We start from the raw sequence: 15,664 nt of genomic DNA, 5'->3' as shown, positions 1-15,664 counted from the left end.
AGGTTGTCCTGCATTGGGTCCTGTGTCGTCCCAGGATCCGTCCCGGCGCTCTGTGTCCCCCCATCTTCGTCCCTTCTTTCGGGTTCTTCATCCTACGTCACCAGACCCAGGCAAGAGATCGGGAGGGATAGGGGTAGGATGGAAAAAAAACTTGCCGATCTCATGGCACATGCGCGTGATAAGCAATTTTTTTTGCGCATGCCCAGGTTGCGTGACGTAGGTATCCCAGAAGGCTTTGCGCATTCATTGTCGATCGCCTAGGCAATCGAAAATTAGGTGGCGGTGCTAGGAAGCATTGCACTAAAAAAAAAACAGAATTTTTAGCTTACATAAAAGGGTTGTCTACCCTTAAATGTAAAGGGACATTTCTGAGTTTAGGTACACTTTATACACACTGACACGTGCATGTGTATTCATGAGAAAGCATGCCCTGAGGAAGTAGAGGGGGAGATTTGATGCCCCTATAGCATGTGGCCCTTTGTTTTTGCATGGCCATGATGTGTTAATAGAAGGATGTATAGTGGCTCCAGTGAAGCCTGAGTGCAGAGAGCCCATTCTGCTCCCAGCAGCCTGTACACTGAGTGTTACTGTACATATATCACAGAGAGGGAGGAGAGACAGCCAGTGACTGTGCAGGGAGGGAGAGCAGGGGAGTCACCCACAGCAATCACAAGAGGATGGCAACACAGCAGCCAGAGATCAAGGCAGAGACAGCTTACTATAGGGCCAGGGGTGAGCCTGTCACTACCCTGTCTGGAGGGCTTTTACAGCCAGCTGCCTAAAAGGAGGGCTTTATGTCATCCCAACCCCTTCTTCTTCCCCAGCTGCTTCCCCCCATTTCTCCTTCTAGCAGTCAGATCCCAGGGATCTCCTTCTTCTAATCTGCATGACCTGCTAACTGCTCCAGGTGAGTCTCACCCCACCTAGAAAATGTCATTACATTGATGCAGCCCCAATGGGTTACAAATCTCTGCAATGCTGCTTGCCTGCCTGCCAGCACCTAAGAGGTTAATTGCACTGTAGGCTGGGTGTCTTCTCTATATTGTGTGTTAATTCCTCCACCTCTTAGATTGTAAGCTCCTTGGGGCAGGGTCCTCTCCTCCTGTGTCACTGTCTGTATTCGTATGTCATTGCAACCCCTATTTAATGTACAGCGCTGCGTAATATGTTACTGCTATATAAATTCTGTTTATTAGTATTAATAATAATAATAATATTGATCGATATAGACACGCAAGGGTTTTCCTGAGACGCATGCAAGTAAAACCGCTGTAGCCGCTGGAGAAATCGGTGCTACGACCGCTGACATTGGTCTGGGAAGGCTAGAAAAGGACACGATCTTTGCACAAGATGATATTTTGCGCACAGCTTTGCGCCTGGTTAATGCAGTTTACATAAATAAGAGGGGGTTTGGGTTGTGCATGCTGTCCGGTCTCCTAAATGACGAAAAGAATGGGCTTTATAGATTACAAGAAATATCATATTAGCACAGATGTAGAGCCCTATGTTTTTAATTGGAGACATATTGTTGTAATTTGAGTCGGTCCCTGTGGGGTATTTTTGCATTAACAATGTAGGAAGCATTGCAAGAAGAGAATTGGGACCCCAGGATGATTGCATTTGGGTTTTCAATGTCTCTTTAACCCCTTTGAGACTGAAGTGCTGTCAAGGGTTTAAAAATTGTTGGATGAAAGTTTTAGATATTGTCTGCTGAGATATTATATGCATCTGTCCTATAAAGATGTGCTGCAGCAGCTGCAGATTCTTCCTGTGCTGGGTGGCTCAGGTTTTTCATCTTATTCCCCCCTGGCATCTTTTTGGGCAGAGCTACATGGGCATTTGTGAAGTTTGTGAATATTAATAGACTTCAATTAGGTTCTGCAGCAGCTGGGAATTGTTTTAGCTTTTCTTGGGCTGGGTGGCTCAGGTTTTTTATTTTACTTCCCCCAGAACTTTTTTGGTAAATGGGCTTTGTGAAATCTTTGATTAGTATTAGACTGCAAAGATATTCTGCAGCTTCTTCTGATTTTTCTGAACTTTTTACTTGATTGGCAAGGTTGCATTTTGTATTAATTGCCTCCTTGGTACCTTTTGGGTGTGGTTCATTTGGCATTTTTTTTTTTATTTCCAGGGTCCGAAGCTGTTCTGCAGCAGCTAGTATAATATTTATACTCTTTCTTTGGCAGCATTGCTTTGGATGAATATTGAGTTTTATGAGTTCAGTTTTAGGGTAAACTATCATGAGAAATGTATGCATGCAGTCTCGCCATTATTTGGACCTACAATACTGAGTAGGTACGCAGTGTCAGCCAAACTTATCTGCATATTTATTCTGGGTTAGTGGCTCAAAGTTAGTCTAACCCATAGGAATTACCATATTGGAACAAAATATATTGAAAACCCCTATGTTTTTATGAAATGTTTGAATGTCCCAACATGGCAGAGAAATGCACCCAGAAATAAGTTTCCTAAATATTAATAACTTTATATAAATTGCATTTCTTAAGGTACACTCACTAGTTAACACAAAATTATGGTCACACTTTTCCTGCGGTTGATAAAAAAGAATAGTATGAAGTTAAAAGATTTATTCTGCCCCATATTGCCTTCAGTGCTGTTTTCTGTTTGCATGGAGGATCGGAGTGGAGATTGGCTGATTCTTCTCTTAAGCAAGGATCAGATGAGTTAGTGCTTAGACTTATTGGGTCTGATTTATTTAATCTATCCAAGGCTGAGAGGATACACTTTCATCAGTGAAACTGGATGATCCAGCAAACCTAAAATGGATTTCCAGAAGTCATTGGCTATGTTTGAAATGCAAATGTTTTAAATTCTGGACCAGATCTATTCCATGTTTGCTGGATCACCCAGCTTCACTGATGAAAGGGTATCCTCTCAGCCTTGGAGAGCTTTAATAAATCAGCCCCCTCAAGTTATTTTTGCTGTCTGTGTACTGTTGGAAAGGTCTTCCTTTATTTCCTGCCTTACTGATCCCTACACATGATTGTGCAAATCTCCACCAACGTCATATTACAGCTGGTATAAATCTAGTGGGGAGGGGGGGGGGGGGGGGGGTGTCTGAACCAAAACAATAATGTTCATAGACTTGCGTAGGATGCACCCGTACTGCAGGAACAATGTCCTATGGGTTTATACACACCCAATATCACTCCAACAATATATACAATAAATAAAAATAATTACCACCAGACATGAGGGTGGGAAGGTTTTAGCCAGGTCCCTCTATTGGGTTTAAATTTAACTTTTATTACCTTGTAAACCATGACCATAAACATTGTATAACCAGCCATCTTAGTCTCATGCATCATCGATCAAATGAAATTTACCATCCTAAATCTCCTCCAGGCAAACTTTACCCTGCAAGAAAAAGTTCAAGCTTTCAGGCCATCTCAATTTCCCAACATTTGTACATACTATAAACCAAAATAAAGATTAGGTAAGAAATGTGGTTGGGTGACACTCCCATGGGGCCAAGTCTTTGATTTGTGGCCCTAATAAAAAAGTATTTGCAGAAGATATAGTGGTTTAGTCGTAAGTCCCTGTGTCGTAAGTCTGGGGGATAAAGGGTTGGCACTAGAAGCCAATCAGGTCACCCGTATGCACATGTGTTGACAAGGGGAAGTTAGTAGAAGGAGAACACATCAGCCTAGCACTTCTCCTTCACTGTCCAAGAACAGGAGGAGAAGAAGGCAACCAAGTTGTATTGAGAATCTGCTAAAGAGGAAAGTCAGGTCACCAGTGTTTTTTTCCTGTCTAGCCAAGCTGTTTAAACTTGACTGATTAGACAGAAATACAAACAATACCAGCATTTATGTATAACCCCCATATATGTATGTAAATTGTGTAAGAAGATGTTTGGCTGGAGTGCATAATTAAATGAATTATTATTAGCCAATCCTAAATATGCAGTCCAACATAGTGTAAAATGATGAAATGTTCACTGGAAATAAAATACCAAAGTTCAGTACTCTACGTCCACTTAACATTGTTTTGGTAACAAATGCATTCACCCGATGTTAACTTGAGACCTTTGATCACTGGTTCTGCTGACTGCTTGTAATGAACAAAACCCATAGGTGGCACAAAGTTAATGAAAACTTTCATGCATTCCAAATATAACCTTACAACAGACCTAGATTTATCTATACTAAATATTTTCATGTGTGTTGCATCCATGCTAAGTAATGTGTAAATGTTTATACATGTTATCAACCATGATTCACCCAACTTTTACCCAAACAATACACATCTTTCACATTGCATTCATTTTGAAAATGTGTGAATCAACTTTTACTTATAATTCATGCATTTGTCCAATAAATTGCAATGTGAAAAATGTGTTTATTTTGGTTGAGTTAACTCTTTAGTTGAGTAAAAACTTTTATGAAAAGAACCCTGAGATTATCTTGGAAATCATAATACTCCCCCTGGCAATGCCCTTTTTGCCTTCCAGAGGGATGGTGTCCTTTTTGTTCAGACATCTTCCAGGATTGCCATCTATTTTCTTGGCTTAAAAGTTGACCCTGACATGACAGAAACGCACAATAATATAAATTCTGGTGTCCAAGCAGTTCTTAGCTAGATTCATAGATGTCTGATACAGCCTTCTGTTTTATCCTTTCACCTTATGACTTCAAAGTTACAGAGTTGGAGGCTGATAATTGAAGATGATGAAAATGAGGAAATGATGCCTCCTACCTGCAGCAATGCTTCTGCATCTTCTCAGCCTAGGTACTGGATTGGACTTGGATAGTTTTTTAATGACAGAATTAAAAATAAAAAATAATTTACTGTAAAGATCGACTTCAAAAAAGACCAAAATGCCATAGTCCAAGACCAAAGTAAACTATAAATGGGCCCAGTATAAGGTTCCTCTGGTGTAGGATTCCAGTGCTATATAATCTTTGCATAGGGGATCCCAGCACAGAGGACTGGTATAGTGTCAGTGTCAAGGTGGTCTTGTACTAGAGATCTTTGCTGTTTACCTCAAAGTTCCAAGAGCCTCCTAAGATCCCTTCCCTGAAACCTTCCATAGACTATATGGCCAAAAGTTTGTGAGCACATGACCATTATACTTATATGAGCTTGTTGGATATCCTTTCGTATATCCCAAAACCATTGAGACATGAATATGGAGTCCCCCACCCCTTCCTTAATAGTTACAATAGCACATACTATTCATGGAAAACTTTATACAATATTTTGGAGTAGCTGTGGAATTTGTACCCATTTATTCAAAAAAAGAATTTGTAAAGTAATTTTATTGGATGTGACCTAGCTTTCAATCCAACTCATTTCAAAATGTTCATTAATGTTAAGGCCACATGTTTCTCCATACTTATCAAGCCATGCCTTTATGAAAATGGCTTTTGGAAATGTGTGCCCATTCAGTCAAAGAAACATTTGCCTGGTTGGCTATTGAAGAGAAATCCAGTTACATGGAAGTAGAGAAGAACATTTTGCGGAAACCCACAAAATGTCTATTTTTATCGTGCAGCATCTACTGACTTCAATATCTTGGAAAGTGTCCATATACCTTTAGCCATATTAATAGGTGTGATAGATGAGTCTATTGTACATAAGTGTTTGAAACAAATGTTGCAACTGCCATTGTAGCAGGTGGGACCAATCACCCATCTCCATAGGTAGGGCAATGGGAAGGGATTTTATTAATATTATTACACAATATTTTATATAGGCCGACATATTCCGCAGAGCGTCCATAGTTATATCACTAACTGTCCCTTAAAGGAGCTCACAATCTAATGTTCCTATCATAATCATATGTCTTTAATACAGTCTAAGGTCAGTTTTGGGGGGAAGCCAGTTAACCTACCTGTATGTTTTTGGGAAAGTGGGAGGAAACTGGAGTACCTGGAAGGAACCCACGCAAAAACACGGGAGAACCTGCAAACTCCATGCAGATGAACCAGAATTTTGTACATTAGATTGGGAAATCAGGGAACACACATTTCCAGAGAATTTTGAAGATTCTTTACCCGATAACCAGTCAGATCCTGTCTAAAGAATTTAAGAAAAAATCCTGGTCCCTTTCAGGTTTTGCAACATTCTGCAGACAAAAAGAAGACGTTATAAGAAACATGTAGATAGAGAAATATGTAGACTGCCCTTAATAACTTGTTTCTAAGAATTCTAGTTGCCTGGCCACTCCATCACTGAGCCCCATCGTTTGTACATCACTATTGTGTCTTGTAGTGACATTGCGGTTAGTGATTGGAACCAGAGAATCCAGCAGGGAACAGACTCCAACACATGATTTCACTTGCTGACCGCCATAGAGGTAAGTATTTGCCATATTCTTTTACAGGGTGCTTCTGTCTGCTATTTTTCATCCTAGTGACAGGGTCACTTTAGTATTCCCTTATCACAAAATAAGAATCTTCACATGGCTGAGACTGAAGCTGTAAAGTTAATGATGCGGTTTGTGCTCTACTGTTCGAGAATGCAAATATTGATAAAGCAGAGAGACGTGTGATGCACAAATACGGGCTTTTCCCTGCCGAGTCAGACATGGAAAATAGGGTAAAAATAATATTTTGACTTGAGCGCAGTGTGATTTGTTGCTGACTCAATTCAGATTTATATATTAGGAAGTGGCTACAGTATGTAAAACCACAAACCTGAGCATTAATAAAAAAAAGATAAATCAGTACCATAACATATGACATAACAGGGCTGTACCAGGAGCAAAATGATGGGGTTTAAAGCAGAACTCTAACCGGACAGCTAGATATGCTTGTGGTCTATATGTATGTGCACAGCTTCCAGTGACACAGTGTCTGTAATTTTATACAGCCACTATATTGATTAAAGGGGGTCCTATAGCCTAAACTTTTTTAGTTTCATTGAGCTTTAAAGATTTTAGCTAATTATTACATTCTTTTTATATCCAGATAGTTATTGTCAATTGAAATGAATGAGAACTGAAATGAAATTTCACTTTGACTCCAGCAAAGGAGGCGAGAAGAAAATTGTAAAATGAACAAAAAAAAAACAGAAGAAGAAAAAAGCTATAGATGGATATGATACAGATTGTTATATTAGTATATAGAGCCTGCAGGTCTGCTTCTTTTTATGTCTCCTCTTCCAGCCAGCTCATTGGGGTGTGCATAAGAAATACCGCCTGGTTAAAGTATATCTAATCCCAACAACAAAACTGTAATATATTGCAGCATTACAGTCCTAAAATGCAGTGACAACATTTTTTTTCAGGTTAAGTACATTTTCTGCAACAGTTTAGGTTAACCCTTTCTTAATTCCAGTGTTCTTGTAACTTCTAAACAATATCAGCATATCAGCTTTCTTCTGTATACTATGAAAGTAGCCACTTTATGTAATGACAATAATAGGAAGCAGAACTTTTTTTAGTCCATATTACTAGCCTGGGACGACAATTCTGCTGCTCCGTACAGTACAGTGAGTTGTTATCCCAGGCAAGAAAAAATTTAAAAATCTGAAAAAAAGAACACAGACTCAACATCTAATAACTGGTTAATTTATACATTTATTTATAGTAATAAATATTATATTAACTTACTGTTTTGGGGTTTAGATACACTTTTAGCCCTCTGTATGCTGTAAAAGCCCTTATAAACATATTCTCCTACAGTTCTCAGTGTCTGAAACACTTCAGGATGGGCATCAATGCAACAATGACCCCTGGTCCCAGCACCATTTTATTCTCCATAGAAGGGGATTCCATGTTTATATAACTTATCATATGGCTATTAACAAAATCTGAAATATAAAGTGAGGTCAAAGAACATAAAGTACATGCATATGAGAAACAATTGGAAATAATTGAAAAGATACCAAAGGTTCAGCACATGTAGGAAATGTTATAAAGGTCAGTCATTGCTGTAAAGGATTTTCTATGTGGGAGATGATGATATTTACTTCTATTCTCCCACGGCTGCCTGCAGGCTTTGGAACAAGTACAAATGTCTCTGACTTTTAACAAGGGTCATGGGACCCAACGCAGCCAACACATCTCTAATTACTGACATATTTATGTTTTATGGGTTTTGTGGGTGGCACAGTGGCCCAGAGGTTAGTACTCTGCCCTTTGCAGGGCTAGGCCCCAGGCTCCAATCTCGGCCTGGACTCTCTCTGCATGGAGTTTGCAGGTTCTTATTGTGTTTATGTTGTTTTATCCCGAGCTCTCCAGTTTCCTCCCATGTTCCAAAAACATGTGCTTAGGTTAATTGTCTTCCCCCCAAATTGACCTTGGACTGTAGTAAAGACATATGGCTATGGGGACATTAGATTGTGAGCCCCCTGAGGGAGAGCTAGTGACATGACTATGGACTTTGTACAGCGCTGCGTATTATGTCAGTGCTATAAAAATACTAGTTACTAATAATATTTACAACCTAACTCCAGGGACATATATAGAAGCCCCACTCCAGAATACTTTACATTTACCTATGTGCTTGGGTCTCCCTACCACCAACTCATCTTCCTGTACAAATAAATTACAATATTCCAGACCACCCCACAGACAATAATCTTTTTTGCTGTCTGGGGCCCCTGGGAAGTGGCAGGTAGAGTAGAAAAAAGTACAAATAGACAAATATACATTGGGGCCACTATATATGGTCTCCAGTCATCACTGCTCAGTGTAACTCTACCAGACAGACCTGCATGATGGAGAACAATTTATTCTGCATAGCCAAGACCTAATCGTGACAGCAATACAATACAGACATCACAAGGTGGAAGATCTGCATAGTTCTATGTAGAAATGTACTGCTGCAAGTATGTAAAATATGTACATTTCATACAAAATCATTTACAGTTAAATATTACAATTTAAACTCTATTTACTGGAAATAGAACTTATTTTCCCTTTAAACACTCCAGCCGTTCTGACATTGCTCGCTTGACTAGTTCTTAACCAGTCATGTGTTTTGCAGGGTGTCTGACCTGCAGGAAAACAACATGACTTTCAATTAAAATGTGAAGAATTTTGTCTTACTTTACATTTGAGAGCCAGATGTTACCTTGTACTGTCAGGAACCGTGTAGATTCAACTCCAGTTATGATTTAGTAATTAGGGAAATCAGTGAGGAGGATCAGCCTTGTTATATGCAAGGTAAAAAGGATAAAAAGTCCTATTTATGAATTTTTTCCAAGATTTGATGAAATTTAAAAGCTACTTAAACCCCAGTCATTGCTGCAATTTTATCAAGTCACCTGCTGGTGAAACCTGGTATTGCAATAACTCCACTCATAGGGCCTGATTTGTTAAAGCTCTCCAAGACTGGAGAAGAAAGACTATCATGGGAAGACCTGGGTGATCAATGAGAGGTACAACGAGAAGGGAAGACTGACTTCAGGAAACCAACCCACTCAACCCATGTGTAAGAAGCTCTGTGCAATCCGGCTCAATTTTCAGAAACAAAAAGGTATTCACTGTTTGTTCCTGCTTTAAAATGGAACTCTGTCCAAAAGTTTTTGTTTTAGTTTTGGACAGAACAGGGCAGGGTTTGATATATGTTTATAGTATCTATGATACTTAAAAATCTCTCCAAAAAGTTAATCCCTCCATGGCATTCAGGTCTCCACTGTTAGGGCCTTGCAGTGGAAAAACACACAGCGCGCTGCTCCCGGGCATACAGCCCGGCTTCTGTGCACCTAGGAGTGCTGCAGGTACCCACATTTGTAGAGCAGCTCTTCCAATAGCGACCATGGGCAGCATGGTGGTTCATTGGTTAGTGTTTGGCCTTTACAGTGCTAGATCCCAGGTTTAGATCTCAGCCAGAACACTATCTGCATGGAGTTTGCAGGTTCTCCCCACGTTTGCATGGGTTTCTTTCCACATTCCAAAGATGTAGTTAGCTTAATTGGCTTCTCCCCAAATTGACCTGGGTGTGTTGGTAATGACATATGACTATGGTAGGGGCATTAGATTGGGAGCTCCTTTGAGGGACAGTTAATGACATGATTATGGACTTTGTACAGCGCTGTGTAATATGTTGGCACTGTTTAAGTAGTGATAATTAATAATAATAATAACCATATGGCCAAAAAGGACTTGTCTGTTTTAGGAAATGCAGCATGCTCCACCATCATTGTGTGTAGTGGCACTGAATGGTTCCCAACTGCTTTCACTCAATGTAGTGACTTAGCGTGCATATGAAAATCTTCTACCATATAGTTTCTATAGGATACAAGAGCACCTTTTCAGACCCTTTCATTTATTAGTCCTGATGTGTTTTTCCTTTAGCAGCTTTGCAGTCTTTTCTAGGTTTGCTGAAATGAGTTGGGTTTAGCTGTTACATTGCATGACCCACACACAAAATTTTTGACTGATGGAAAACGAATTAAAATAGCTATAACCCTAACTGGTTGACATTTCAATGAAGCACTGTGTATTTCATTCACTCCCTGTGGTTTTCTTACAAATTTTCTTTAAATTACATTTACACTTTTTTTATCTTTATGCATTTTGTTTCCTAGACACTTCCTGTTTTGCAAAGTCCATAGCTCTGGACTGGCTCTAAGATACCAGTTGAATATGGCTGCACTATGTGTTGGCATTGCTGCTTGTGGTGCATGTCACAGGGTAACAATGCAGGAAGACAACTGGAAGACAATTGTCACCCCATACCAGGAAGGGACTGAATAGGATCTTTATGGCAGGATCACCTAAGATTATTTTAATGAAAAGGAGTGAAATAACATTATCCTATGTAATTCTGTATATTCCTATTGAATTATCAGATTGGGTTTACATATACTTGAAATTGTAATGGAAGAATGAGCCTTTGAGATGCTGTGCAGCTCCAGAACTTATTAAAGAAGCTGGCTTTGTTCCATAGGGGGTTGAGATGGCTGGGATTAAGGGAGCATCCAGTTATAACCTCTTCTCCGTATCAGTATCATATGTTCAGTTTGACCCGATGCCGAAGAACAGTCACAAGTGACACATTTTACAGGTGTTGGTCAGCTATGCCATTGCTTGTCATTTTCTGCACGTAGATGCTTAGGAGCTCATAGCTTTCTATGTAAGTGGACTTGTCACCGGCTCATAAATAAATGCAATTTATGCATATAACTATAAAAAATGTGGAAATGACCCCATTCTCAAATAATGAGGTGTATATGTAAAGCAGTGAATCTGACAATCCCTGAAATATTCCCTGATGACGAATCTTCTAGGTCCATGTGTTTCAATGGTAGTAATTGATTCTCCACCAGGGAATGTTCTGGAGAATGTCATATTCAATGCTTTATAAATTGACCCTGCTGTCAATTAAGTGCAATGTCAATGCTTTACAATCAGTCGCAGTGTTGTCAGCCTATTGTGTGAGCTCCTTCAGTTGGCCATTGAGCTGCCTATCCAGTTTATCAAATGGCAAATCCAACGGCCAACATAAAGGGCCCGCATGGAATCTCTGCTGCTTACTGCGAGGCAGGAAATAAAGCGAAGTATAGATGTCAGATTTTTGTTGCCCAAAACAAAAGGGGGGAAATCCAGGAACAACAAATGTACAGGCAACGCTGTTCTGTTCTGTAGAGAGTTTATAAAACGTGGACTTCAGAAACGTAGATTGTGATCTGTGCTGTGTTGGGTGTTTTTTCCTGCTGTGAACTATTTCAGTGAATACGTCAAGCCAGACCTCCGAGAAACCACTGTCTGTTTTCAAGTGGAAACTTTTCAAAACCACGGTGTGAAGGTTCAGTGGGTTTTCAATTCACCAGTTTAATGTTCAGCAAAATGCGTGAGACCTGCCGGCCGCCCACGTGCTGAGCACAAGCTTTGCTGTGAAGGATCGGGCCAAGGAGAACACATCCACCTCAATGTCACATTGAACTAGAGCGTCACCTTGCAAGCCATTATTTATGTAATGTTTATGGGCCGTGCACCATTTGTATTATTACAGGTATCGACTGGAATGTTTTACCAGCCTGCCTGATCCAATTACAGGGAAAATATTCAGCGTCAATGGGATTTATGCAATCAAGGAGCAAATATGTTGGAAGTCCTGAGATGGGATGAAGCAAGAAAATGTCGTGCTGGGGTTTAATATTGAACCCTAATGTAGATCTAAATCTAAACTGGGTGATAATAAGTTTGTGTAAGAACGATTGTCACGTTTCTTTCATACAATACATTTTTTTCATTCTGTGTTTCATCACAGTGGCCTGCCTGTTTTAGCTCAACAACATTATTTTCATTTGATTCAAATTTAACAAACTACAATGATGGTCAGAAAAGAAAATTGTAGTTTTCCCTTATACTGCTGGTCAGTTTAGTGCCCATTTTCACTTATGTAGTCAGTGATGTCCCCCTTACCTTGGTGGTTAGTGATGTCCCCCTTACTTTGGTGGTTAGTGATGCCCCCCTTACGTTGGTAGTCTGTGATGTACTCCTTATTTTAGTGGTCATTGATGTCCTCCTTACCTTGGTGGTTAGTGATATACTCCTTACCTTGGCGGTCAGCGATGTCCTCCTTACCTTTAGGTTAGTAATGTCCTCCCTACCTTGATGGGCAGCTATGTCCTCCTTACCTTCGTGGTCAGCGATGTCCTCCTTACCTTGTGGTTAGTGATGTCCTCTTTACCTTGTGGTTAGTGATGTCCTCCTTACCTTGGCGGTTAGTGATGTCCCCCTTATTTTGGTGGTTAGTGATGTCCTCCTGACCTTGGTGTTAAGTGATATACTCCTTACCTTGGTGGTCAGCGATGTCCTCCTTACCTTGGTGGCCAGCAATGTGTTGAACCCCTCAGTGGTGACCACAAGATAAGGAGGTGGGCACAAGATGAGGAGGTGGTGATCACCGATGTCCTCCTTACCTTGGTGGACAGTGATGTCCCCTTTACCTTGGTGGCCACTGATATATTTAATTGTCAGACATGTCCTTCTTACCTTGGTAGTCAGTGATGTACTCCTTATTTTGGTGGTCAGTGATGTCCCCCTTACTTTGGTGGTTAGTATTGTACCTCTCACCTTGGTGGCTACTAATTTACTCCTTACTTTGGTCCTCAGCCATGTCCTTATTACCTTGGTGGTCAGTGATGTCCTCCTTTCCTTAGTGGCTAATGATGTCATCCTTAGCTTGATGGTCAGTGAAATTCCTGTTTACAGTGGTGGTCAGTGACATTTTTATTTAGAGGTAAGGTCAGTAAAGTACCCCTTGCATTGGTTAACAGTGATGACCCCATTCCTAAATGGTGGTTAGTTATTTTCTTCATACATTGGTAGGTAATAAACTGCTCTACTGCACTGGTAGAAGTGGAGAAATGCCTACTGGTCTATTTGGTGATTGGTGGAGAAGGGCCCTATTTACTGGTGGCCAGTGGGAAGAATGGTTCCTGAATTGTGCTGGTCACAAAGCAGCCACAGCTTGGGTAGGAAAGCTTGTCCCATGTCAGTACATAACAGAGGAGGACCCTCTCTGTTGATATCAGAGGCCTCTCTGTTGATCTGTCATTCCCAGTGCCGAGCCATACCTAAAATTTGCAGCCTGCAAACTTCATGCCCCCTGCTGGCTGAAAAGTTTAAACCCAGCAAGAGACGTGTTAACTCTCTGCACGGAGACCACTGCTTCCACACAGAAAGCAAGGGTCTTTCTCTGCAGCCTGCTGGCATTGGGCCCACCTTCTAGAAAACATACTGTAAGTCTTTGCACACCTTTTGTTTTCATGCACCTGGAATGTATTTAGCAGATATGAAATAAATGCTCAGTTGGCTTTCATTGTGCTACTTTATTTATCTATTAGAATTAGAAGGAAGCATGTAATTACCATGATTGGCTGTCCTACTAATCATATGATAGAGAACCATGCTGATCAGTTCCCAATCACTAAATCTGAACGGGAAACTGACAGACACAGTGCTGTCACAGAACTTTTGGTGCAAGTTTCAAGTGATAGTTCTGCATGTGGATGTTTAATATTAGACACATTGATATGGGGATTGAGGGTGAGAAGGGGTTAAAGTATAAAGAAAATAAGTTCCTGGAAGACAAAACCACAAAATAAAGCAGCATTTGCACGACTTGCTCACCCTCTGTCAATAAAAACATGTTTCTCTTTTGTAATATAAGAAATATAAAGGTATTGTCACATTAAGGAGTCGTCAGCTGAAATGTGAAAATAGGTTTCGGAGCTTAGATTTCCATTTCACATGAAAGATCTCTGCCTGTGTGCTCTTCACCTATTAGGCGGCATATGGAACATGGAATGTCCATTTACTTGATCCTTCTGACCGGACTTTCTCCTATCAGGCTTTCAATTTTACATTTATTGCAGAAAATGTTCTGAATTATGGATGAGATGTGAGCAGAATTGTCTCTGGGAGTCCCTTGTTACGTCAGTGCTCTGTACTTACCATTCCGCTTGCTACATATGTGATCCAGATCTCTGCAGGGTTTAGTAATAGATAAATAATGTTTATGCCGCTGCTGTCATTTTCTGAAAAATTCAGTTGATTTTAAGACATTTTAAATACATTTTATGAGTATTAATCTTAAGGTATGTGCGTGTGATAGATAATTGTGACTAAGACGAGCGAAAATGATCTTCTCGAGCAAAAATCTATTGTGTGTACAGTGGTCCTCCAACATTGATTTGCCATGGCCAACCACCAACCAGGGATGACTATTGCCAATTCCTATAAAGGAGGATGCAGCAGGGTGCCTCCTAATCGTCCTTCCCCCCTCCCCTCTCCGTAGAACTGAACCGCGCTGTGTGAACAGTACTCATTTGTTCTACCACCACCAGAAACAATCACAAAAATGAAGAAATTTGATGTTGGTATGTAGTTTAAAGATAGCCAAAAAACTAATCAGCTATGTAAACAGGTGATTCTACCCAATATTTCAGTCTGGAGAGTTAAAGCAAAGCTAAAATTTAATGTTCCTTCTACAATAAAAATAAAACATGCCTGCTCACAATCTTATACTGAGCTGTACATGTGCCGCTCATTGTACAACAAATGAACTTCTATGGGCTTGCAACAGAGTTGATTTGTTCTGGTCTGGCCAAGATAGCTACAGGCCTGAATGCAGAAGACCAGGTGCAATGCAGTGTTGGCAATAGATTGAGGAGAGGTAAAATTCGTTCTACTTTAAACAGACAGCTGCAAATTCTGAATATTCTAAAATCTTACTTACAGTGTTTTTCTTTCCATATGTTTTTTTTTTTTTTTATTCACTTGCAATGTGCCTTTAAATTTGTGCAGGAACATATCTGTGGTGCTGGTTGCATGAGACTAGCAGCACTCAGTGTCCAGAGGTATGGTGGGAGCTGTATTATTCTGGGGATCTAAGGATTGGCAAGGAATAAAAAAAAACTATATTATGCACCTCACATTTATGAGAAAAGGAAGAGGAAACTGCTTTAAACACAGTAAGATTTCGGGGTCAGAATTTGGGCTTTGTTGAGACCTTCTATTATAAAATTTAGATATATAATAATATAATATTAAACATTTTATAAAAATAAAAAGCACTGTAGTAGTTTATTATAAGGGCATTGTTGCTTTCAGTTTTCTCTTAATCCCCCTATGAAAATTTATAGGTACCAGTTGAGCCAGATAACTAAGTGCAGTTATCTGTGATAATGTAGCAACAATGCTGCACTGCTCCTAAATTAGGAGCAGAGTTGCCACTCT

The 15,664-nt window shown here is 40.1% G+C and overlaps 1 protein-coding gene across 2 annotated transcripts in view; it reads left to right on the top strand.

The window, feature by feature from the left end:
* The first annotated feature begins 680 nt into the window (after positions 1-680).
* Positions 681-15,664, top strand: part of PRR5 (proline rich 5) — a 68,779-nt gene continuing 53,795 nt past the window's right edge. The window contains exon 1 of one of the 2 annotated variants that reach the window (XM_072400283.1): positions 681-907. The gene's annotated coding sequence lies outside the window, so the exon portion shown is untranslated. The remainder of the gene's footprint in view (positions 908-15,664) is intronic. The other variant, XM_072400284.1, reaches the window with a different exon arrangement.

The sequence above is a fragment of the Pyxicephalus adspersus genome, chromosome 2, assembly GCF_032062135.1.
Source record: "Pyxicephalus adspersus chromosome 2, UCB_Pads_2.0, whole genome shotgun sequence".
In the NCBI taxonomy this organism is placed as follows: Eukaryota; Metazoa; Chordata; class Amphibia; order Anura; family Pyxicephalidae; genus Pyxicephalus; species Pyxicephalus adspersus.
This window is presented reverse-complemented; position numbering and strand designations above follow the sequence as displayed.